Source organism: Crocodylus siamensis, chromosome 7 (assembly GCF_052110815.1).
Source record: "Crocodylus siamensis isolate JL-2025a chromosome 7, ASM5211081v1, whole genome shotgun sequence".
NCBI lineage: Eukaryota > Metazoa > Chordata > Crocodylia > Crocodylidae > Crocodylus > Crocodylus siamensis.
Window position 1 is genome coordinate 39071863 of NC_143401.1, and position 24157 is coordinate 39096019.

Sequence of the window (24157 nt, forward strand, 5' to 3'; positions counted from 1 at the left end):
GTCACCTATCCACCCCAGAAGCCCTGCCGGCAACCCCCTCTGGACAACATTTACTGGACAAGGATCAACTTCCAGCCTGGGATAGGTAGATATTACCTGTATACCTCCTCCTACAATTTGGACTCTCTCTCTCCTGGACTTCAGTGGACTCTCCTTGCTTTTCTGCTGTCCCTGCTGCTTTTCCATTGATTTTCTGCTACCCGTCTCTCTGTTTTCAGGCTTCCCCCCGACACGTCCTGCAGCTTACCAGCTCCTATTAGCTGTTCTGCAGTTCTCTCCAGCTTCCAGCACCTACTACCACTCTCTGCAACTTCTCTAGCTACCCCAGAGCCATCCTCTGGCTCCCCACACCCAGAGCCTCTCTTTAACACCCACACTTTCCTTTAATCCCATTTTCCCCTCCCCTCCCCATCTACCTTTTCAGCTCCCCCATTGCATTAGCTCCAGTCTGGCATTGCTTCCCTGTTCTACAGGCTTTGGGTGTTGCCTTTTAACCAATTAACCTAAAGTTACTCCCAAGCCTCAGTTCTTCAGTCCAGGCCCCTCTAGTCTACCAGTTCTAATCCCAGTCCCAGCGACTTTAATTTCCAGCAACTTTCTCTCCCTACACTTCTATTTTCTTACTTTAACCTTTCCCCAGGTATGCCAAGTACATCAAGCACATACATACATACATACATATCACAATACCCAACTTAGGAACTCACTTGTGTGTATGTATAGGTGGGTGCTAGGTGTGTAAATTAGTGAATACATATTTATATATCATTGTGTGTGTGCGTTATGAATTAGTCATCCACATATGTGTATTGGATGTGCAGGTGTTGATAACTGATTCTGTCTAAATTTGGTGTGTGTAGCATGTATGGGCTTAAATTGGTAATAGGTATGCATGTGCCTAGGCTGGTTTGGATGTGTATGTGCCTGAGCTGGTAGTGTGAGTGTGTATGGCTAGTAGGGGTGCATGCACCTAGTGAGTGTATTTGTGCTTGATTTTTATATGTGCATGTGCAATTGTACACCACATCCTCCTGTCTAACAACACAATATTGAGATCCTGAGTGTTGGCCTGACCCCTCAGGGCAACATTGTGACTTCTGTCTGAGCTGTCTCATTTTAGAACATCTACCTGTCCTTCAATAGCTTTGTAATCTAAGTGGCTAGAAGCAACTGTGCAGTAGTCTGGGAATTATTACTGTGTAGGTGTGCAGCCAATGAAGTATTAACTGGATGGAAGATAAAAATATGTTAAGAGCACAAAGGGTTATTTTGGATGAAAGAGCCATAGAAATACAGAGTTATTTAATAAAGACAAGCTGTACTCATTTTTGTACTACACTTTCTGTTGTCCCTGTCTTTGGTTTCCAAAGATTCATAACCAGAGAGATGACAATTGTAATTAAATGAATTAAGAAATTATGCATGCATGGTATGCAATTCAATTTCCATTTGTTTAAGATTTTTCTCCTTGCTGTAGTCCAAATAGCAGAATGGTAACACCAAGGAAACTGTTGTCCATATCGGAACAGTTAGGGTAACACTATGTGGATCATGGGGAGCACTGGATTTGCAGATGAATAAAGGCATGACCTGTGGCCTAGCAGAGCTGCTGACCACAAGGCAAAATGATAGCTAAGCCAGCCATTTGCTTATGCTAAGTAACCATCTTAACTGTGTCAACCATTTTCTGAGGAAAAAGCAGCAAGTGAATGTGTGTGCTGTGAATGAGGTAACATTTTAGGACTGTGGAAGATAGTACAACACGAGACAGAAAAACAGATTGGAATGTGAAAAACAACACATAATTGGTAACAGAATCCACAATGAATATATGCAAAAAGGTGATTGGTGAAGAAGCCTCCAGAAGCTTCCAGGTTTTGGTCAAATTCTGCCTATTGACCAAAGAGCCGGAGTCAAGGTCTGAAGACATGTGCTCATAACAAAAAGACATGTAAATGAGTAAAATGCATAGGCAATTCTACACTAATGAAGCAAACAGTAAACAGAGACAGAGCTTGACATGGGAGGAAAAATGGGTGGAACATGGAAGCAGTAAGGGTGGAATGAATGGTAATGAGGATAAACCAAAGTGTATAGATGTGGGAAAAACTATTTTTCAGTGCAGATCCCCTGGTTCACAGGCTGTGTGTCTGTGAAGGACCCTTGTCCAAAGCTGTCTCCATTCTAAATAAAGCTGTTGTGAGCAGTGTGTGCTGGTGTTTGCTCCCTGCTAGCTCTGGCTAATGAGTAACAGGATCCATGGGCAATTGGATCATTGTATCCCTAGTCATTGGGCACTACATGGAGTTGGGGTCTAACAGAAACCTTCTAATTGAAACAAGGAAATACTGAAATTGAATCCAAATTCTTGTTTTTGGTAGGTTTCATAGTTTCGTAGTTTCTAGGGTCAGAAGGTACCTGAGCAGATCATCTAGTCCGACCCCCTGTCATGGCAGGAAAGAATACTGGGATCAAATGACCCCAGCAAGATGTTCATCTAACCTCCTCTTAAACACCCCCAGGGTAGGGACGAGCACCACTTCTCTTGGAAGTTGGTTCCAGACCCTAGCTGCCCTGACTGTGAAGTAGCGCCTCCTGATATCTAACATAAACCTACCCTCTGCCAACTTGTGACCATTATTCCTGGTCACTCCTGGCGGTGCTCGGGGCAACAGTGACTCCCCCAATGCCTGCTGATCCCCCCTGACTAGTTTATAACAGGCCACAAGATCCCCTCTCAGCCTTCTCTTTTGGAGGCTGAACAGGTTCAGGTCCCATAGCCTGTCCTCATAGGGCCTGTCCTGTTGTCCCCTGATCATATGAGTGGCCCTCCTCTGGACCCTCTCCATGCTGTCAACATCCCTCTTGAAGTGTGGTGCCCAGAACTGGATGCAATACTCCAGCTGCTGCCTGACCAGTGCCGCATAGAGGGGAAAGATCACCTCTTTGGACCTGCTCGAGATGCATCTGTGGATGCATGCCAAGGTGCGGTTGGCCTTCCTAACTCCCTCTCCACACTGCCGGCCCATGTTCATCTTGGAGTCAATGATGACCCCCAGATCCCTTTCCGCCTCCATGCTGACAAGAGGGGAGTTCCCTAACTTGTAGGTATGGTGCCAGTTGTTCCTCCCAAGGTGCATCACCTTGCACGTGTCTGTGTTGAAACCCATCCTATTCTCATGCGCCCACCCTTGTAACCTGTCTAAGTCTGATTGTAGCCTGTTGCATCTTTCCAGTGTGCCCACGTCCCCCCACATCTTAGTGTCATCAGCAAATTTGAAGAGGGAGCTTTTTACCCCCTCATCCAAATCACTGATGAAGATGTTGAACAGCGCGGGCCCGAGGACCGAGCCCTGCGGAACCCCACTGCCCACATCCTTCCAGGTTGAGAAGGACCCAGCCACTACCACCCTCTGGGTGCGGCCCTCCAGCCAGTTGGCGACCCATTTGACTGTGTGGGTGTCTACACCACAGCCCCCCAGTTTGTTAATGAGAACAGGGTGAGAGACAGTGTCAAAAGCTTTCTGGAAGTCCAGGAAGACTATATCCACTGCTACCCCTGCATCCAATGATCTGGTGACCTGATCATAAAATGCCACCAGGTTGGTCTGACAGGACCTGCCACTGATGAACCCATGTTCGTTTCCCCTAAGCATGCAGTCCCCTGCTGGCCCCTCCTGGATGTGTGCCAGCATAATTTTCTCGAACAGCTTGCCTAGGATTGAGGTAAGACTAAGCGGCCTATAGTTTCCCGGGTCCTCCTTCCTCCCTTTTTTGAAGAAGGTTCTAAGAGTTTCCCCTGGTTTTTGGTTCCAGTATGACTCTTTCTGGTATGGTCTGAAGGAGTTCTCTAATGTAACATGTGCCTGCTCTCTCTTTTGTATATTCAGCTTCCAATAGCCACAGGACCTGAATACTTTGGTCCACTTCAGTTTAAATAGCCAGGATATCATTCATGCAGGATACATGCATGCTGGCTGGTATTGTACTGCCTATTGGCTGCATCTCCGTAATAAAGAAGAGCAAGATTTTATGTAAAATAGGTGTGCACTAGGATACCTTTCAAATAATAAGTATGGTCTTAAGTTGGCCATGGCCCAGGCACCTTAGTTTAGGAGGACCCAAAAATGCAAAAGGGCTGAAGAAATGCAAGAAACAGGAATAAGTGGCATGAGAGAAGCATTCCATCTAATATAGAAACATCTGGTTCTATTCTGAAGCGTCATGAAATTGTCACCTCTGACTCCCTTTCAATTTTTTTTTCATGGAAAATGCTTGAGAGAGAAAAAGGAGAGCCAAGCCAGAGCTGTCAATGACCCAGTGCTTAGGATTCTCACCTGGGTAGAGGGAAGTTTACATTCAAGTCCTTATTCAGAATCAGATTCAATAAAAAATACCCCCATTTTCCCCTCCTACTGCTTGCATTACACCTTCAGCCAGTTTCCACAGGACTGCATTATTTCAGTGATTTTGGAGGTTTTCTGTTTGATGAGAGAATCGAATGCAGGCCCGGTTCATTCCTAATCCTTTTCAATCTCACAAGATAGAAAAGAATTCACTTTGGCTCATTAATGATTCCATTCACTGAAATCTATTTTAATGCATGGCACAGAGCCAAGTGTTGAGAGCCCTTTCAGAGAGAAGCTGCTTATGATGAAAGAGCCCCTCATAATCCATGCGGACTCTTCTTTCATTTTTTGTGCATCCTTGTTTTTGATTCAGTCTTATCAGTTTGTAACTAACCTGCCCACTCCACAGACTCAAGGGATCCAGACTATTTTGTCTCCTGCCAATTTAAATTATTATACTTTTGAGATAATATTTAAGTCAGTCTCTAGGTGCATTAGCTTCTAAGAATAATAGGCACCAGAATGGAGATAAAATACCTTGATTAACTAAAATATTCCAAAGATTAACTGATTAAAACTGAATTATCAAAGGAAATGTTAACAATATATTTGAATATGTCTATTAAGTTTCTGTTGTGTGTTACTGCACTAAGCTAAGGCCCTAATTTAAAACACCCAGGTCTGAAAATTTGGGAACAAACCTTTCATTTCTTCAAGGATAGCTCTAGGATTGCAAAACATCACAGAGCCAAGTCTGATTCCAGAATTAGAAAAATACTTGTCTTCCTTAAGGGCACTGAATTGTATACAAGTTTATGCACTTTATGGCTTCTAAAGCCGAACCACCTGAGCATCTCATAATTCGTTTTATATATTTTATGCCCATGACACTCCCTAAGGTAGAAAATTATCACCTCCATTTTTCAGATGTGGAGCTGATATAGTATACTAGATCCTCTGGATGTACTGATATAATATAGTGAATCCTCTGGATCATGGTGTACATATAAGAGGTCTAATCAGGTGCCTGAGGAATCTGCTTGTATGGAGTCCTGAGACCATCACACCAAGACTGTTGATGAATAAACCTAGGCAATAGTATGTAAGAGTGAAGGCTGAAGAATTCAAAGGCCAGACTGAGTCCAGATGTTCAGTGCCTCAAAGGCTGTAACTTCTGCCAGAGAGCAACAGATGAGAACTGCTGCTGACTACCTAATGCCTCAACAAGGGCAGATTTCTGTCAGAATGATGTCCCTTAGCCTTTCTCCAACCGAAGAGTATCCACAAGACTGTGGGGGCTAGGGTTTGAAGTGCCCTATATTCATCTGGAGGTTGCAATGTGGTATTGTATAGGGCTGTGTGAAGCTTTGGTCCTTGATTCAATTTGGTGGGGATTAGGCATGATTCGGTAGCCAAATCTTTGAATCCAAATCAAATCAGGAAACCCTTTAATCTCTTTTAATTGAATCAGAACCCTCTGAATTGATTTGGAGTGATATGGAAAGATTCAGATATTTGGACATAGATACAGCTTTAAATGATTTTTCTACATGCCTCTAGGTAGCAGGGGCTCATGAATTCTGTGATGCTGGGATGCATGGAGTATCCCACAGAAGCATGGGGGGCTCCGCAGAGTGCTTAGCAGCAGCCTGGAAGTGGAACAGAAGCTCTTCTGGTCCACTTCCAGGACCACTTGGGAGCACACTACCCCCCCCCCCACCAGCCCTCCTGGCTCAGTGACTGATGCTTCCTGCTGGGTCTGGGGGGCACCTGGGGTCCCCCTGTGGATGATTGCTGAGCCAGGGAAGCATGTGAGGACCCCCCAGCACATTCCCCAGCAGACCCAGAAGTGGAGTGGAAGTACTTCTGGTCCACTTCTGCGTTTGCCACCAACCATGTGGGGGGGCCCCCCCCATTCCTGTGGGATGCTCTGTGTGCCCCAGAACTGCAGCAATCATGAGCCATGCCTACTACCTCAAGGTACATAGAAAAAAACTTTTAAAGCTGTGTCTATGTCCAAATCACTGATTCTCCAAATCAGCATCAAATTTTCAGATTTGGATTCATCCGAATCAAATCAGGGACAGTGATCTAAATCAAGGAATTGAATCACTGTTCCTGATTTGGGCTGAATCTGAATCCAAATTGAATAGGCCCCACTTTGCACACCCCTAGTATTTTATAGGAACTACCCCACCATGAGTAGCTCCACCAAGTTGCCACCAGGACCTTCAGTCAGGTGCAGTTTATGGTATTGCCCGGGGAGCTGATTTACAGACAGATTAAAGTCCAAGTCATATTCCATCTATTGGGCATCTGTGTGTGATGGGCTAGCTGGCAGTGACTTACCTCAAGGCTTTTGAGAGGATAAAAGATGATTTGAGGACTTGGGATTCCCATTCCTCACCAATCAGGCCCCAGAGACTCACCCTCCCTGTCCCCTGATTGGCCCCTTGGGTCACCTGGAGGGGGATACAAGGGGCACAGCTGACTCAGGAAAGACCAGTGAGGGATGACAAGGAAGGAGCTTCAAAGAGCTGACAGGAGCTGGGCCAGAGGGGTGGGAGTAGTTGCCCCAGAAGCACCTGAAGGACTGGGACCTGCAGGCAGCAGTTGGACTCAGCAGTGCAGTGTGTAGCCTAGAGAAGAGGCTCCCCCCTGGGCTCCAGGATTCTTTACAAGAGGCTGTGGCAGCAGGAGTGGCTCCCCAGTTCCAGCAAAGATCAGAGCGGCAACCTGAGAGGTTCCCAGTTCTGCTTCCAGCTCCTCCAATAAGAGGTCAGGCAGCTCAACATGAGGCCAGGGATCCTGGAAGGCCAAAACCCCTAGCAGCTTGGCACAGTACCAGCACTGGTGATTGTGTGGTAGAGTTTCTGTCTACCATGTGGGGAAATATGAGTTCAAGTCCTAGTTGGAGTGAGTGAAATAACAGGGAGAAATTCTTGTTGCACTGGAAAGGGGTCACTGTGTTCTCCCCTTCCAGATACCTAGGCCCTATATTCCTTGTTATTTGACATTGTGTATTTTGTGCCTTTTATATTTCACCAACCAGTATTGTTTGTTCCGCTGTTTGTGTTTTATATTTTGTTAAACCTGTCTTTTGTCAACTGGATGACTATGACTATGATTGTAAGTGTAACATTTTTTGAATCCTGCCCCCTCAGGGCATTGTAGTGTCCCCTATACCCCCTGGTTTATACTGGTTATGTTCCCAGTACTGTTCTCTCATTAAAGGTATATGGTTAAGTCCCCATTGGTGGTCTGGCTCTGCTCTATAGGGGAAGGAGAGCCCCTACACCTCACACAGCGCTTGTGCACCTGCTTTGATACCTTCAATTGGAGAAGGGGTACCTCTTGAAGTACTGCCTGGGTTACATACATGTAAATCTATTTCACCTTTCACAGTACCTGAAATCCATATTGCATCTAGTTTTGTAATACACCATCCTCTGACCCTTAAGACTGAATTGCAAAAGAGCAGAGAAAAAGATCTACCCATGCTTTGTATGAACAGTTGTTCAGGCCATCAAGCAGGGTGGAGTAGAATTGTACTTAGTTAAGTTCCCAAGTCCATTTAGAAACTTAATGAGTGAAATAAAATCTGATCATAAGTAATTTTGCTAAAGTCTCTCAAGGAGTCTTTGGTGGACCATGGAACTGAACACTGATTTCCCAAGTCCCAGAACAGTGCCAAGGTAAAAAACAATCCTTTCATTTGGCACAGTTCTGAATGTTACAGATAGGCATGACCCACAATAAGTCATGTATATGTAGCCCAGGAACACCCAAGGGTGTTCCTGTCCTCAGTTGGAAGAGATAGATGAGGCAGGCAACAGAGCTGTGAGAGGGACACTGGTGATTTGAACTCAGGTTCCTCTTTTCTCTATAGAGTCAACTCCACACCAATGCTCTTAACTATTTACAGCTTATTGAATTATAATATACATATTATTCTTATGCAACATATATATGGGTAAGTATCTTAATAGGTATCAAAAGAAAACTTCCCATGAGTATCCCCAGTGATGTCATTCAACAACATCAAAGGTGTACAGATAAATATTTACAAGAAGGTAAGCCAGGAACCACCTCCTGGGACTGCTTGTCCCAGTAAGCAACCTGCCTCAGGGATGACCTTCTCAACCCGGCACTCTACAGTGGCCTGGTGCAATTGGTGAGTTCTCAGGATGTCCATGTGAGGTGGGGGGGTGGATACCCAGATTGATGAACCAGATAAGTTGGATTTGTTGTCCTGAGGGGTCAGGCCAATGCCCAAGATCTCAATATTGCGCTGTTAGACAGGAGGGCGTGGTGTACAACTGCACATGCACACATAAAAATCAATAAAGCACACACTCACTAGGTGCATACACCCCTGTCATAGAGCACTTGGGTGCCCTGCACCTAAAAGCAGAAATGGCTCAGGAGAGCTCCCTAGTGGTGAGAAGGGGGAGGCTCAACTGCCAGTCACCAGGGCAGCACAGGTGCTGGTTGCTAGGGCAACCAAGGAAACCAGCTGACAGGAAGGGGCAGGGCTTGGCCCTTCTTAGACCCAGGCATGAGACCAGGAGGGCAGTTCCCCTCTGGCAGCCAAGGAGGTGGAGCTCGGCCAGTGCAGAGAGAAAGGAGAAGATCGACTGCATGAGCATCCCTGGTTTGCTGCCATGAGTGGGAGTATTTTCCCGGTAGGGTTAGAACATTGTTTTTGACCAGACGGTTTAGTTTTATAATATAGCCTAGGGGCTTCATGTTTTTTTGCATTTACGGTTCTAACCAGAGGACTGGGTGAAGCTATTAGGGGTTGGAGGAGGCCTCATAGGATCTCCACAGGAGCATAGGGACCCTGGTGCCACAGGGGGTGCAGCATTGGGGGGGTGCATTGACCCAAGTCCTGGAGCGAGAAGGGGGGCAATGAGGAGCCCCGGGGCAAGAAGGGGGGCAGTGAGGAGCTCCAGAAGTAAAGAAGAGGGCCAAGGCATAGACCAAACCATGTCAAGTACCATCTGCGAGGCTTGGGCTGTGGTGTAGGGGAGAAAAATGAGACACAGATAGTGCCTCCTGGCACCGGGCGTATAAAGTGAGCAGCCTCCCGCTAATTGCATCACTCAATCAATTAAGATCAAGGCGTGGCAGGAAAGTAAGCAGGCGGTTAGACCACCAACAGAAAGGCTCTAGCGGAGATACTCCTGTTACAACCCCTGTTAGGAATCTACACTCACAGTACCAGCTCAGGCACATACACATCCAAACCAGCCTAGGCACATGCATACCTATTACCAATTTAAGCCCATACACACTACACACACCAAATTTATACAGAATCAGTTACCAGTTACCAACACCTGCACATCCAATGCACATATGTGGACTACTAATTTTTAAACCATACACACACACAATGATAGGTATATGTGCATGTATTCACTAATATACACAGATACCACCCACCTACATATACACACAGGTGAGTTACTAAGTTGGGTGTTGTTATGTGTATGCATGTATGTATGTGCTGGGTCTACTTGGGATACCTGGGCAAAGGTTAAGGTAAGAAAGTAGAAGTGTAGGGAGTTAAAGTTATCAAGACTGGGATTAGAACCAGTAGACTACAGGGACCTGGGCTGAAGAACTGAGGCTCGGGGGTAACTTCAGGTTAATTAACCTTAATTGATTAAAAGACAATGCCCAAAGCCTGCAGAACAGAGAAGCAATGCCAGCACAGCTACGGGGGAGCTGAAAAGGTAGGTAGGGAGAGGGAAAAATGGAACTAAGGGAAAGTGTGGGTGTTGAAGAGGGGCTCTGGATGTGGGGGTGCTCTGGGGCAGAGGATGGCTCTGGGGCAGCTAGAGAAGTTGCAGAGAGTGGCAGTAGATGCTGGAAGCTGGAGAGAACTGCAGGACAGCTAATAAGACCTGAGAAGCTGCAGGGAGGAGGAAGAGGAGCCTGAAAACAGAGAGACTGGCAGCAGAAAATCACAGGAAAAGCAGCAGGCAGCAGGAACATCAGGAAAGCAAGGAGAGGGTGACAGATGGCAGAAAAGGGGAGATGAAATTGGGAGGAGATGGGGAAACTAGCAGAGAGGATGGGAACTGGAGCTGAGAGAGAGAGAGAATGAGGGACTGGGATTCAGTAAAATATGACCCAAATCAGGGTTGCTAATGACAGTGGTTTTATTGGACAGGGGAGATGGTGACACAATGCCAAATTGGTTCCCTTGTATGCTCATGCACGCACGCACGTGCGCGCGTGCGCACACACACACACACACACGATAGCAGCAGGGTTTAGAGAGGTTTTGTGCAGGGGCTGAAGTCCACTGAAGTCCAGGAGAGAGAGAGAGAGAGTCCAAATTGTAGGAGGAGGTGTGCAGGTAATATCTACCTATCCAGGCTGGAAAGGGGTCCTTGTCCAGTAGATGTTGTCCAGAGGGGGTCACCGGCAGGGCCTCTGGGTGGATAGGTGGTGTGGCATGGTGCTAGTCTAGATGGAGAGGGTGTCCCACTGTGTCTGTCTTAACTGCCCCTTTTTATAGGGGCAGACCTTGTGTGACCCTAGTGACAGGAGGCATGCCCAGGTAAGGGTCAGCCCCTGGTGTACTGAGCATGTGTGCTCCATGCAGGGATGTGCAGTTTGCGGTGTCTGTCATGGTGAGAGTTGCTGGTTCTGCAGGGTCTTTTGTTTTTCAGATGCTAGTCTTGTGTCTCTTCCTGGGTGAGGTCCATGGTTCCTGGATGAATCAATGTGAGGTGATGGCCCAGTCTTTGCAGGCCATTCAGTAGAGGCCTGCTACCATTGTATTTCAATCATGCCCAATCACACTCATTCATCGGGGAGCCAATTTACATGGGAGGGGTACAATGAATCATATTGTTGCAACATGGGGTGCCCAGGCAGAGGACAGAACATGGAGGCTTGACATATAAAATGGAAACTTGACATGACTTTGGTTCACTTACAAACACAGGCCTAAACCATACAGTATCCATTTGAAACAATAAAAAAATCAATAGAAAAATGATAATAATACAATATACAACAGTAAAAATTAATACACACCTAATAATAATGCAATATAAAACAGTGAATATCCAAAACCAATAACTCGCTACCAAAATACAAATGTTTAAAGCTTAACCTAAGTTTGAGATCACTTATACTTAACTATAGGGAATAGAGAGGGAGAGAAAAAGTCAGAAATGACAGGGGAAGGGGAGCGAATTGAATAAAAGACGAAAACTGGAAGTTTACAGGGAACCCAGTAGAACCATTGGCAGAGCACAATGAGGTAGAAAAGGAAGGTGGGGGGGGCATGGATGGACAGTGTGAACTGGCAACACAACGAGGAACCAATTATACAAAAATAAAACAATTCCATTTCACATATTATACAACATATTCATACCAATCTTACAAAATATAAGGTGCAGTTTTACATGATATAAGATGTGTCTACCCCTGGATCCCAGCTAGCAAGGGGTGCTTCCGCTCCTTTGGGTCTAGATGGGAGGGAAGCTTTCACCTGGGGCTTCCCTCCGGGGAGCGGAGGGGCTTATTTCAGGAATGCCTCCCCTGTGAGCCTGAACTCTGCCAACAACTTACAGTTAACTTTGAGGAACTGTTGAGTAGACCTCAGGGTCCTCCACTCAGTCAAAGGCCCCTGTCCTGGTGCTGTCTGCTTCATGTTGAGACTTTCTCTCTGGGTCCCATGCCCCGTTTTGGGCATCAAGGGTTCTTCCAGTTCTCAGGGGGAATCTAGCCATTGCTGGATGAGTTTACCTAGCATTACACTTGGGCCGCCCCTTTCCTGGGCCCTGCTCTAGGCTCCCGGGCTCTTTTAGTTTTTTGGTCTGGGCCACACTGCAGAGCTCTGGATATACAGCTTACACCAGAGCTAACCTGAGCAGCCTTGAGCTGTTTCCAGAGTGGGTGCTGTGTGTGCCAGTCTACACTCCGTGTGTGACCTGAAATAGCCTCAAACTACTCCCAGGGTTAGCTCTCCATGTGCCACTCATCCTTAGCCAGTGTTAATTAATGTTCCTCTACTGAAGCTACACTGAGGTTGGAATGAAAGTCATTTTTTTTTTCAATTCCAGATTGGTTCCTTATTTGTAATGTACAAATGCATAGGCAGAAATTTTGGTAAAAAGCTTATTTCTAGAAATCCTTTGTTTCAAATGCAGAACTATTTATATAAAGGACTTACAGCTTGTCCATTTGACAATAGTGTACATTATTAGTAGTGTACAATGGGTACTACATTGTCTACTAGAGATGTATTAGCTAGTTAATGAAAAAGGTCAATCAGTACTTATTAACATTAAAATTTCATTTAGGTTATCCCCATAAGGACCATTTTGCTTCTCACTGTGTAGTGGGTTTTATGATGCCTACAATATCTGTGTTTGGAATAGGGGCTATTTCACCACTCCATTAGGAAGCTGTTAATAGCATTAAAAGGTTGAGGAGGTGTCCTGGTGCAAGCGGATCAATGTTGGTACTGTATTATACACTGTCCAAGCTCACAAGGTATTCTTCTTCTCATGCTCTCTTAATTGGAATATTAATTGAGTGAATACATTTCTATCCCATCTCTAAAATGAAGCATTGTGATCCTAGTCCTGTCTTCTTTCCCTTTCAATCAGTTGCTGTAATTAGAAGTAAGTGAATACAGAGGGAACATATTTGTGAACCATACTAAACTATCCCTCAAGCTGTATCAAACATGCTCCACCTACTGTTCTAGTCCTGAACATTGAGGTTGATGGTTTATTTGAATGACTATTTAGGAGGAGCATTTATTCATACAAATAATGGCTACTTGTTATCAATTACTTTTTTTTGAGATTCTTCTTCCCTCAAGAGTTGATCATGATGGCATCATATTCTTTGTGTATAATGCTAAGTGATCTGCTGTAATAGTAAATAGAAATAGAATGTAACTCTCTGCTCCTTACCTGACTGTAAGGGAGGACTTGCTACCAGCTTACCACAACATAAGGGGAATATATCAAGGGCTCAGCAAACAACAGTTCAACAGGACACCCCTAGGAAAACTAGGAGTAATGGCCACAAACTCCTGGAAGACTGCTTCAGGCTTAGGAAAAACTTCTTCACAGTCAGGGTGTCCAGACTGTGGAATAAACTCCCTCCAGAGGTGGTGCAATCACCTACCCTGGAAGTCTTCAAGAGGAGACTGGGCAGTCACCTCACTGGGGTCACCTGACCCCAGTTGTTTTTCCTGACTAGGGCTGGGGGGGGTGGGGGGGCTGGACCCAATGATCTTGCAAGGTCCCTTCCAGCCCCCTACAATCTATGAAACTATTAATAGAACTAGACTCTTAATTCAGTGGTGTAAATTCTGATTATGTAAACAATTTATTTCATTCTACCTTATGTATGTTCTTAACCCTTGCTCAGCACTGCAATATCTTAGTACCTTCCATGAGTGCATTAAGTAACATGGATTAACATAATTCATCTGTGCTTCATCTCTCTTCTGCCCCAACCCCAGAGAGACTTCCATGTATAGCATAGTGTTTTATTTTGCAGAACCCTAATTTTATTTGTTTTCTTAATACTACACTCTGCTGTGTGTTTACATTAGAGTAGGTAATCAAAGATATACACCTTGTAATTGGGGATTAATGTGGTGAGATATTTAGGTTTTGTAGGAGCTCACTCTAGTCTTGGACTGGCATCCAGAATTTCTGTCTCTGTCTCTGTATCTGTCTCTCCTGCACCCCACCCATCTCAAAGCAAACAGCTGCTCCTCCACATATTACGTATAGATGGCAATCTCTGGAGAATGTTGAGAATTTCTCCTACCTGGTTAGCCATCTTTCTCAAAAAGTAAACATAAATGATGATATTAAACACCAGATAAAATCTGCCAGTGCTGCCTCTGGATGTCTATGGATTTTTTTCATGACACCTAGATGACCCAAACTAAGCCTCTTGTGTACTTGGTTGTTGTTATCCCTACCTTGTTGTATGGGTGTGAAACTTGTACAACATCTGAAAGAAACAGCTGAAAGATTTGGAACATCACTAACTGGAAAGACAAAAGAACAAGTCAGCCCAAGCCCAGAAAGGTATAAAAGAAAACTCCCCAGGCAACCAGGGAGCCAGTGAACAGGGGCTGCCAACAGCAGAGCAGTTTGCAGGCAGTTCACAGGCCAGTTCATTTGCAGGAGTACAGACCATGTAGGAGTACATGGGAGCTTCTGAGAGAGACTTCAGGTAAGTGAATGAGGAGGGATGCTACTATGGGGATGGTGACACAGAGCACAGCCAGGGCCCCTATCCTGCTGCTGCCTCTGGCCCAGAGCTTCTGTGAGGTCTCCACCCAGACAGACACCTTGGATGGGTCAGTAGTACCCTGGTCCCCTGTCTGCAGAGGTTCCTTGGGGGTAGCATGGGGGCTGCGGTTCCCTTGCCTGCCCCACATAGTTTCATAGTTTCTAGGGTTGGAAGGGACCTGAGTAGATCACCTAGTCCGACCCCCTGCCATGGCAGGAAAGAGTACTGGAGTCAAACGATCCCAGCAAGGTGTACATCTAGTCTCCTCTTAAAGACCTCCCGGGTTGAAGTCAGCACCACTTCTCATGGAAGTTGGTTCCAGTTCCTAGCCGCCCTAACCGTGAAGCAGCACCTCCTGATATCTAGCCTAAATGTATCCTCTGCCAGCTTGTGACTGTTATTCCTGGTCACTCCTGGTAGTACTGGGGGGAACAGGGACTTCCCCAATGCCTGCTGGTTCCCCCTGACTAGTTTGTAAATGGCCACTAGATCCCCCCTCAGCCTTCTCTTTTGGAGGCTGAACAGGTTCAGGTCCCGTAGCCTGTCCTCGTAGGGCCTGCCCTGCTGCCCCCGACCATGTGAGTGGCCCTCCTCTGGACCCTCTCCATGTTGTCCACTTCCCTCTTGAAGTGAGGCACCCAGAACTGGACGCAGTACTCCAGCTCTGGCTTGAGCAATGCTGCATAGAGGGGGAGTATCACCTCCTTAGACCTGCTCGAGATGCATCTGTGGATGCATGACAAGGTGCGGTTGGCCTTCCTGACTGCCTCCCCACACTGCCAACCCATGTTCATCTTGGAGTCAATGATGTCTCCAAGATTCTTTTCCACCTCTGTACTGACAAGAATGGAGTTCCCCAACCTGTAGGTATGCTGTCGGTTGTTCCTCCCCAGTGCATCACCTTGCACTTCTTGGTGTTGAATCCCATCCTATTCTCATCCGCCCACCCTTGTAACCTGTCTAGGTCTGATTGCAGCCTATTCCTCCCTTCTAGCATGCCCACATCCCCCCCACATCTTAGTGTCATCAGCAAATTTGAACAGGGTGCTTTTTGCCCCCTTGTCCAAGTCACTGATGAAGATGTTGAACAGTGCGGGCCTGAGGACCTAGCACCGTGGAACCCTGCTGCCCACATCCCTCCAGGTCAAAAATGACCCTTCCACTACCACTATCTGAGTGCGGCCCTCCAGCCAGTTGGCAACCCAATTCACTGTGTGGGTGCCGACACCACAGTCCCCCAGTTTCTTTATGAGAACTGAGTGAAAGACAGTGTCGAAAGCCTTCCAAAAGTCCAGAGAGACTATGTCCACTGCTACCCCTGCATCTAAGGATTTGATGATCTGATCATAGAAGGCCACCAGGTTGGTCTGACAAGATCTGCCACTAATGAACCCATGTTGGTTGCCCCTAAGCATCATCTCCCCTGCTGGCCCCTCATGGATATGTGCCAGAATAATTTTCTCAAAAAGATTGCCCAGAATAGAGGTAAGACTAACTGCCATATAGTTTCCTGGGTCCTCCTTCTTCCCCTTTTTGAAGATGGGAACCACGTTGGCCCTCTTCCTGTCCTCCGGCACCACACCAGAGCATCATGAGTGCTCGTAAAGCTGTGGCAGGGGTCCTGCAATGACCTCAGCCAATTTCCTCAGTACTCTAGGGTGGAGATCATCCAGACCAGCTAACTTGAATACATCCAGTCCCTCCAGAAGTTCCCTAAATAGTTCCTCACTAATCCTCAACCTAGGTGTCCCTCCCCTGGGGCCTGAATGGGGCCCAGCAGGGGGTGACTGTTCTGGTCCCTGCTTAGGAAAATGAAGGCAAAGAAATGGTTAAATATGTTGGCTTTGTCGTTTGGTGTGATTACCAAATTTCCTAACCTGTCCTGCAGGGGCCCCACATTACCCGGAACCTTCTTTGTACCCCTTATGTATTTAAAAAAGGACTTCTTATTGTCCTTAATCTGGGAAGCTAGTCCCAAATTCCATCTCTGCCTTGGCCTTCCTGACTGCCCCCCTACATCCTCAAACAACTGCAGTATAGTCATCCCTGGTGATGGCCCCTCCCTTCCATTGGGTGTATACCTCACTTTTAGCTAGGAGACATTCCTGAATGCTTTTTGTGAGCAATGGGGGCTTGTCTGCCTTCCTGCTCCCTTGGATCCGTGTTGGGATTACCTCCCTTTGGGCTTGGAGGATCATCTCCTTAAGGAGTGACCACTCTCCTTGGACACCCGGCTCCCCTCTCCTCAGTGCTTCCCCGACTATTCTCCTTACCTCATTGAAGTCTGCCCTCCTGAAATCTGGGGCTGCTGCCTTGCTGCAAGCCTTTGCTACCTTGCACTGGATTGTGAATTCCAGCAGGTGATGAATACTGTTGCCCAGGTGGTTGAGCACCCGTGGCCCCCTCACCAGGTTGTCTCCCGTGGCCAGCACCAGGCCCAACAAGGCATCTCCCCTGGTGGGGCTGTGCATCTCCTGGGTTAGATGGAGGTCCTGCATTCTGGCTAAGAACCTACATGAGCAGTCAGATCTGGCTGACTGAGCTTCCCAGCAGATGTCCAGGAAGTACAAGTCCCCCATGACTATCACATCCTTAGACTTCACTACCTCCGTGAGCTGACCTTAGAATTCCTGGTTGAGCTCTTCCCCTTGGTTGGGAGGTCTGTAGTAGACCCCCACCGTTAAGTCTCTTTCCCCTCGACTGCCTTGTATTCTAACCCAAAGCATTTCAGAGTGCCCCTCCTCTGATTCTTTGTTAATTGATGAGGATGTGTATTCCTCCTTAATATAGAGTGCCACACCCCCACCTTTCCTTCCTATCCTGTCCCTCCTGTAAAGCCTATAGCCCTTGACATTCACCGCCCAGTCATGCATTGAGTCCCACCACATTTCATTGATCCCCACTATCTCCGGGTTGGTGTCAGCTAGCAGGAGGGTGAGTTCCTCCTTCTTGTTTCCCATACTATGAGCATTTGTGTAGAGGCATTTGAGGCCTCCTGTACATGTGTGTACTGACCCCCAATCACAGCATTGCCCTGGCTCCTGTCACTTACCTGTGTATATGTTTCACTCTTCGGTCTAGACTGGGCTGTGCTTGTGCCTGCATTGAGGCCTCGGAGGGGCAGGTGAGGTAACTCCAGGCAGAGGTGAGCAAGTTGTGGCAGATCAGGGCTGCAGAGGATGAGACTGATGGATAGTTTCATTGTCTGCAGGACCAGACACCTGGTGTAGAGACATCATGCGAGAGTCCCAGGCCAGCTGAATGGAAGATGGTCATCTCCAGAGCTAGATGGCATGTGGCTGTGACTGCCTCCCCAGTGCAACTGGGGAACAAATACAAAGTCCTAGAAGCACTGGAGGATGATGCAGCAGAAGAAGTCATGGCAGAAGACACGTCTGCAACAAACACCAGGCAGGATAAGTGACAACTAAGCAGCTGGAGGAAAAGACACTAAATTATCATGGTGGGTGACTCCCTCCTGAGAGTCATGGAGGGGCCTATTGGTCAACCTGATCCCTGGATCAGTCCAGATAAGCAGTAAGGAAAGCACTAAGGGGATCAATAGACATCAAGACAGGGTGGGTACCAAGGGCACCCATTTTGGAGTTTAAATGTCTTTACACTAATGCCAGGAGCATGGGGAACAAGCAGGAGGAATTTGCACTCCTGCTTGCAAGCAACAACTTTGACCTGGTTGGACTATCTGAAACCTGGTGGGCTCCTACTCATGATTGGGCAGTAGGGATTGAGGGTTACAGGTTGTACAGATGGGATAGAGTGGGGAAAAAGGTGGGGGTGTTGTTCTCTATGTCAAGGAACAGTATACATCCTCTATAAACAATATGGGATCAGAGGAGGGCCAAATCGAAGTACTGTGGGTCAGGATACATGAGGGGTTGGGGGGAAATGGACTTGGTAGTGGGGGTCTACTATGGACTGCCACACCAGGAAGAAGAGCTAGACCTGGAATGCTCCAGACAGCTCTCAGAGGCCATATGGTCAAGAGATATGTTTGTCATGGGTGACCTAAACTACCCTGACAGCTGCTAGGAGGAGTAGTCAGCCTAACTATTCACAAAGGTTCTTAACCTGCATACAGGGCCTCCACCTAATGCAGAAAGTATACAATCCCACTAAAGGAAATGCCTTGCTGAACTCAATATTTGCTACCTGGTGTGGAATCTGCAGATACAGGGTAACCTAGGGGATAGTGACCATCGATTAATTGTATTCACTATCTGGCAAAGGGTGGGTAAACTAACCAGTAGGGCTGAAGTGCTAGACTTCAGAAAGACTGACTTTAGCATGATCAGGAGTTTAGTTAGTGAGGCATTAAAGCTCAAGAGCATTGGTGAAATGAGGGTCCAGAAAGGGTGGTCGTTCCTCAAGGGAGCCATCTTATGGGAGCAAAAAGAGACAATCCCATTACACATAAAAGGGGACAAAGGGGCCTGTCGGGGTAAACCGAACACAATCAATCAGGCCCCAAGGTCACAGTGGGCCGGGGTGGCAATTAGATACGGACAGGTGGGATTATTGGCATGGAGTTCAGTGGAGGAGACTCGCAGCGGGTATAATCAAGGGGAGTTTTTATTGAACTTACGCTTAGTAGAGAGCAGGTGAGATATTCTTCAGTTACAGTGATGATTACAACAATAAACAACAAAGGGGTCTGTTGGCCCACGAGGATCATCGACAGGGCAAGCCTGTCGGATAAGTCCCAGGGCTGGTCGACAGCTCATAAACGGGGGTAAACAGACAAACAAAACTGTAACACGTAGGTCAATAACCGGGGTCGTGACGCCAGTCCAATGGACAAACGGATGGTCGATGATGAAAGCCGAGGTCGAAAGCCAGGTAAGTAGAGTCACGTCGAGGTACTGAGGGTGATCCGGAGGCGAAGTCAAGGCCAAAGCGAAAACAGTCCAGTAACCGGAGAATCATCAGTATAAGGAGAATCCAAATCGTATTCAAAGATGGCGAGAAGTCAATCAAAAGCCGAATAATCAAAGTCACAATCACTGTCAGTTAAGGTCACAGAGTGCCAAATTGAGAGAGAGGAGATCAATAGGCCTAATGGCCTGACTGAGAGACAGTCCCTGGAGCACCAGCCTCTGTCTCCAGCTAATGCGATCTCCCCCCGAGGGAGGGGCTCACTGAACTTTTATCTGAATTTAGTGGCCAATCAGAATGTTCTCCGCAGAGAAATTTCTAATCAGATTACCTCATGTCAGGTTCTGACTGAGCATGCTCTCAGTCAGAAACTGACACAGTCTGAGCATGCGTCTGTGGGGAAAGTAGGTCAACAATGATTGACAGGTCCGCAGGTCACCCAGGGGGCAAGGGCTGGGTGAGCCTTGGAACTTTCCACTCACAGAGTCCAATATGCAGGTCAGTCTCAATCTTCTGTGTTGGCAGCATCTAATCAAAATTTTGCTCTGACAGGGTCAAGAAGTCCTCTTGCCTGAATAGGGAAGTCCAGGAAAGCCTAAAGGAAAATAAAAAGATATACAGTTTGTGAAAACAGGGGGTAGTTACCAAGGAGGAGTATGCCTCCCTGGCTCGCAGTTGCAGGGAATCAGTTAGGAAGGCCAAAGAAGGATTAGAATTTAGGCTGGCAACAAAAATTAAGGACAACAAAAAGTCCTTCTTCAGGTATATAGGGAGCAAAAGGAAGGCACAAGACAGCATAGGACCCCTATAGGACAAACTAGGCTAATTGGTGACAGAGAGAGGGGACAAAGTTGAGCTTCAATGACTTCTTTTCATCTGTATTCCTAGATACATACCAAGACAAATCTCCCAACTGGATCATGGATAAACACAGGAGGGACACCAGCCCACCATCTGTTAACACAGACTTAATGAGGGGGTACTTGGAAGGTCTGGATGTGTTCAAATCAGTGGTCTTGGATGGACTTCATCTATGGGTGCTGAAGGAATTCACCAGTGTCATAGCAGAGCTGCTGGCACAGCTGTACAAACTGCTCTGGTCAGGTCCCAGAGGACTGGAAAATGGCCAGTGTAGTTCCTATTTTCAAGAAAGGGAGGAGGGAGGAACTGGGAAACTATAGACCAGTTAGTCTCATCTCTATCCTTGGCAAAACTAGAAAAAATCATTAAGGATCACATTTGTAGTATCCCTGAAGGGGAAATAATGGTGAAAGGAAATCAACATGAGTTCATTGCAGGTAGATCCTGCCTGATTAACCTTGTTTGTTTTTTTTATGACCAGGTCACAAAATGCTTAGATGCAGGAGTCAAGGTAGATGTCATCTACCTAGACTTCAAGAAGGCCTTTGATATGGTATTATATTCTGTTCTCATAAATAAACTGACATGCTGTGATGTGGATGATTACACAGTCAGGTGGGTGGCAAATTGGCTTAGGGGTTGTACCCAGACAATGGTGGTGAATGGGTGGATATCAACATGGAAAGATGTGGGCAGTGGAGTTCCGCAAGGCTTGGTCTTTGGACTGGTCCTATTTAATGCCTTCATCAGTGACTTGGACAAGGGTGTAGACAGCACCCTGTCCAAGTTCACTGATGATACCAAATTATGGGGCAAAGTTAATACACTAGAGGGTAGGGAATGGATCCAAGTGGATGTGGACAGGTTGGAAAAATGGGCAGAATGAAATAGGATGCAGTTCAACAAAGACAAGTGCAAAGTGCAGCAACTGGGCAAAAAGAACCAACAACACACTTACAGGCTGAGGAATGACCTTATCAGCAGCGCAGCAGTGGAAAGCGGTCTTGGAATCATAGCTGACTCGAAGATGAACACGAGTCATCAATGTGACAAAGTGATCAACAAGGCTAATCACATTTTATCATGCATTAGCAGATGCATGATGTACAGGTCCAGGGAGGTGATGTTGCCCCTCTATGTGGCATTGGTCAGGGCCCACTTGGAGTACTGCGTCCAGCTTTGGGCACCACACTTCAAGAGGGATTCAGAGAATCTTGAGAGGGTTCAGAGGAGGTCCATTTATAAGGTTAGAGGCCTCCAGACAAGGCCCTATGAGGAGAAACTGAGGAACCTAGATCTCTTCAGTCTTTGCAAAGACTACCTGCTATCTTGTGGCTGCCTATAAATTCATCAGGGGAGGGCACAGGGAATAGCAAATGCAATATTTACTAGGGCACTCCCTGGAGTAACTAGAAACAATGACCACAAATTGACAGAGGGCAGATTTAGGTTGGATATTAGAAAGAACTTCTTCACAGTAAGGGTTCCCAGAATCTGGAATGGGCTTCCAAGGGAGGTGGTGCTCCCCCCTACCTTTGGGGTCTTCAAAAGGAGACTGGACAAGCACCTAGCTGGGATTATCTGACCCCAGTGCTCTTCCCTGCCAAGAGCAGAGGGTTGGACTCAATGAACTACTAAGGTCCCTTCTGACACTAAAATCTATGCATCTATGAAAAAATGCCAGCATTTTGGCTTAAGCAAACACCACCAGCAATTGAAACCATTTTTATGTGGTATCAAATCTGTTGGACAGGAATTTCAAAATGATGCCTGACAACTAGCTCCCAAAATAGGTCCTATATTCCCAACTCACTCAAGGTCACTAGTTTACATGTGGGTAAAATAAGAAATTGAAGTCTACCTTGAAGGCCGCTCTGAGGAAATGAGATAGTAACATTAAGCACTGAATCATCCTCAATGGTGCCATTGCATTGGTACTATTTCTTTGTACGACAAAGCATTGATCATTTCAAGTAACCTTTCCTTACTATGGAGGCAGACAGACAAGAGAGACAGAAGGAAAGAGCTGAGACCTGACATCACCAGGATCTACTCCTTTCTCTCAGAACTATTTGTCACATCTTCAATTGAACATGTGGATCTCAAATCAGTCCCCTCAATCATGTACAGACTCACTGATAACTCCTCTATTGACTGGAAGACTTCTATTCTTATATTGAAGGACTGCTGCCACCAATGGCCTCAGAAATGATGGACTCATGCTCAAGAATATTCCATTGCCATTTTTCTCATGTCTTTTTCCACATTTTCTATATCTCCACTATTTCTTTTCTTCATTCTTTTTCTTGAAAAGTTAAATCATTGTTCCATAATCTCATTATTCTCCAGTCCAGCAAATAGTGATCAGTAATATTACCTACTGCTTATACTGTATAGAAATAACAAAAAAATCATTTAAAAAAATTTACAAATATTATAATGCAGCAATCTTATAGTTCCATGTACCTTATTGTACCTGCTTATGCCTGTACAGTAGCTGGCATACAGATCATGACTGCTCTATGCAGGCTAGGCCTTCTGTCTGCACTAGCACCATAGTACAACAAGTGTTTTTTGTAGGGTGATCTCCCTCTGCTTACTTGGCACATCTTAATATCAATGAAAATAAAGGGAGTAATGGATAATGCACTGCCTTTGGAGTAATGCACTGCCTTCGGGCACACTTTCTCTGCAAGTGTTCCTTGGGGCTCCTCCTCCCCTATGCCTTGTCCACTCGTCAACTGGGTCTCATTAACTTTATGTTGCTAGGTGTTACAGGTATGTGCAAACAGCAACTTCAGGGTTGCTACCTGTTCAAGGAAGAAAATCTGTCCCGGTGACAGGGTGTCATGTGTGGCTGCTTCCAACTCCCTCAGAGTGTCACTAATCACTATTTTGCCCTGACCAATTCATACCTCAGGTAAGCTTTCAAAATCAGTTCTCAAATCAAGTAAACTTTCAGCTCAATTCATAAGCCATAAAAGTCCTTCTTCAAATTAAAATGAAATATCATTAATTCATCCAGAGGCCCCAATTCTCAAAACCCCAGCCACTGTTATGTATCGGGTAAGTCTGGATGTCCCATTAATCTTCTTAACACAAGAGGTAATTAGTTATGGGTGCAAGGATTGAATCCAGACCCATTCATTTCTTTCTAAATTTTGTAACATGAATTATCTCTTCAATTAAATTCATATTGATCCTCTAAATCTTCAGGGCTGTTTTGAATATGATCAGTTGTCTGAGATGCACAAAATGGGGAAAATGGCCAAAAAGGAAAAAGGTGCAACCCCAGTGTGTGTAGCTCTGTGCTGTTGGGATGCCTGACACGTGTCTCTAATCTCAGCAGGGCTGGGGGGCAGGGAATGGGGGCCCCCCATACCTGTCCTGCAGATGTCCATCTTAGGGTCCTGGAGGTGGAGGTGAGGGAGCTCTAGGAGGAGATTAGCAGGCTGAGGGGAATCAGGGAAGTGGTGGATGAATTTGATGGGTATTTTCTCTCCCTGCAGGACCGTGCATCCAAGGGAGAAGCACCCCAGGAGGTGCCCTCCACAGCAGAGTGGCAGATGGTCCCCTCCAGAGCCAGGGCTGCTCACAGCAGAGCAGTATCAGTTCCTCCAGTCCAGCTGGAGAACATGTATGAGGCCTGGTGACATTGCAGAAGAAGGAAGGAGAGGAGGAAAGCTCCAGAGAGGAGGCTACCACACTCTCCACACTCTGAACAGGTTGAAGGAGCTAAGCAGACCCGTAAGAAG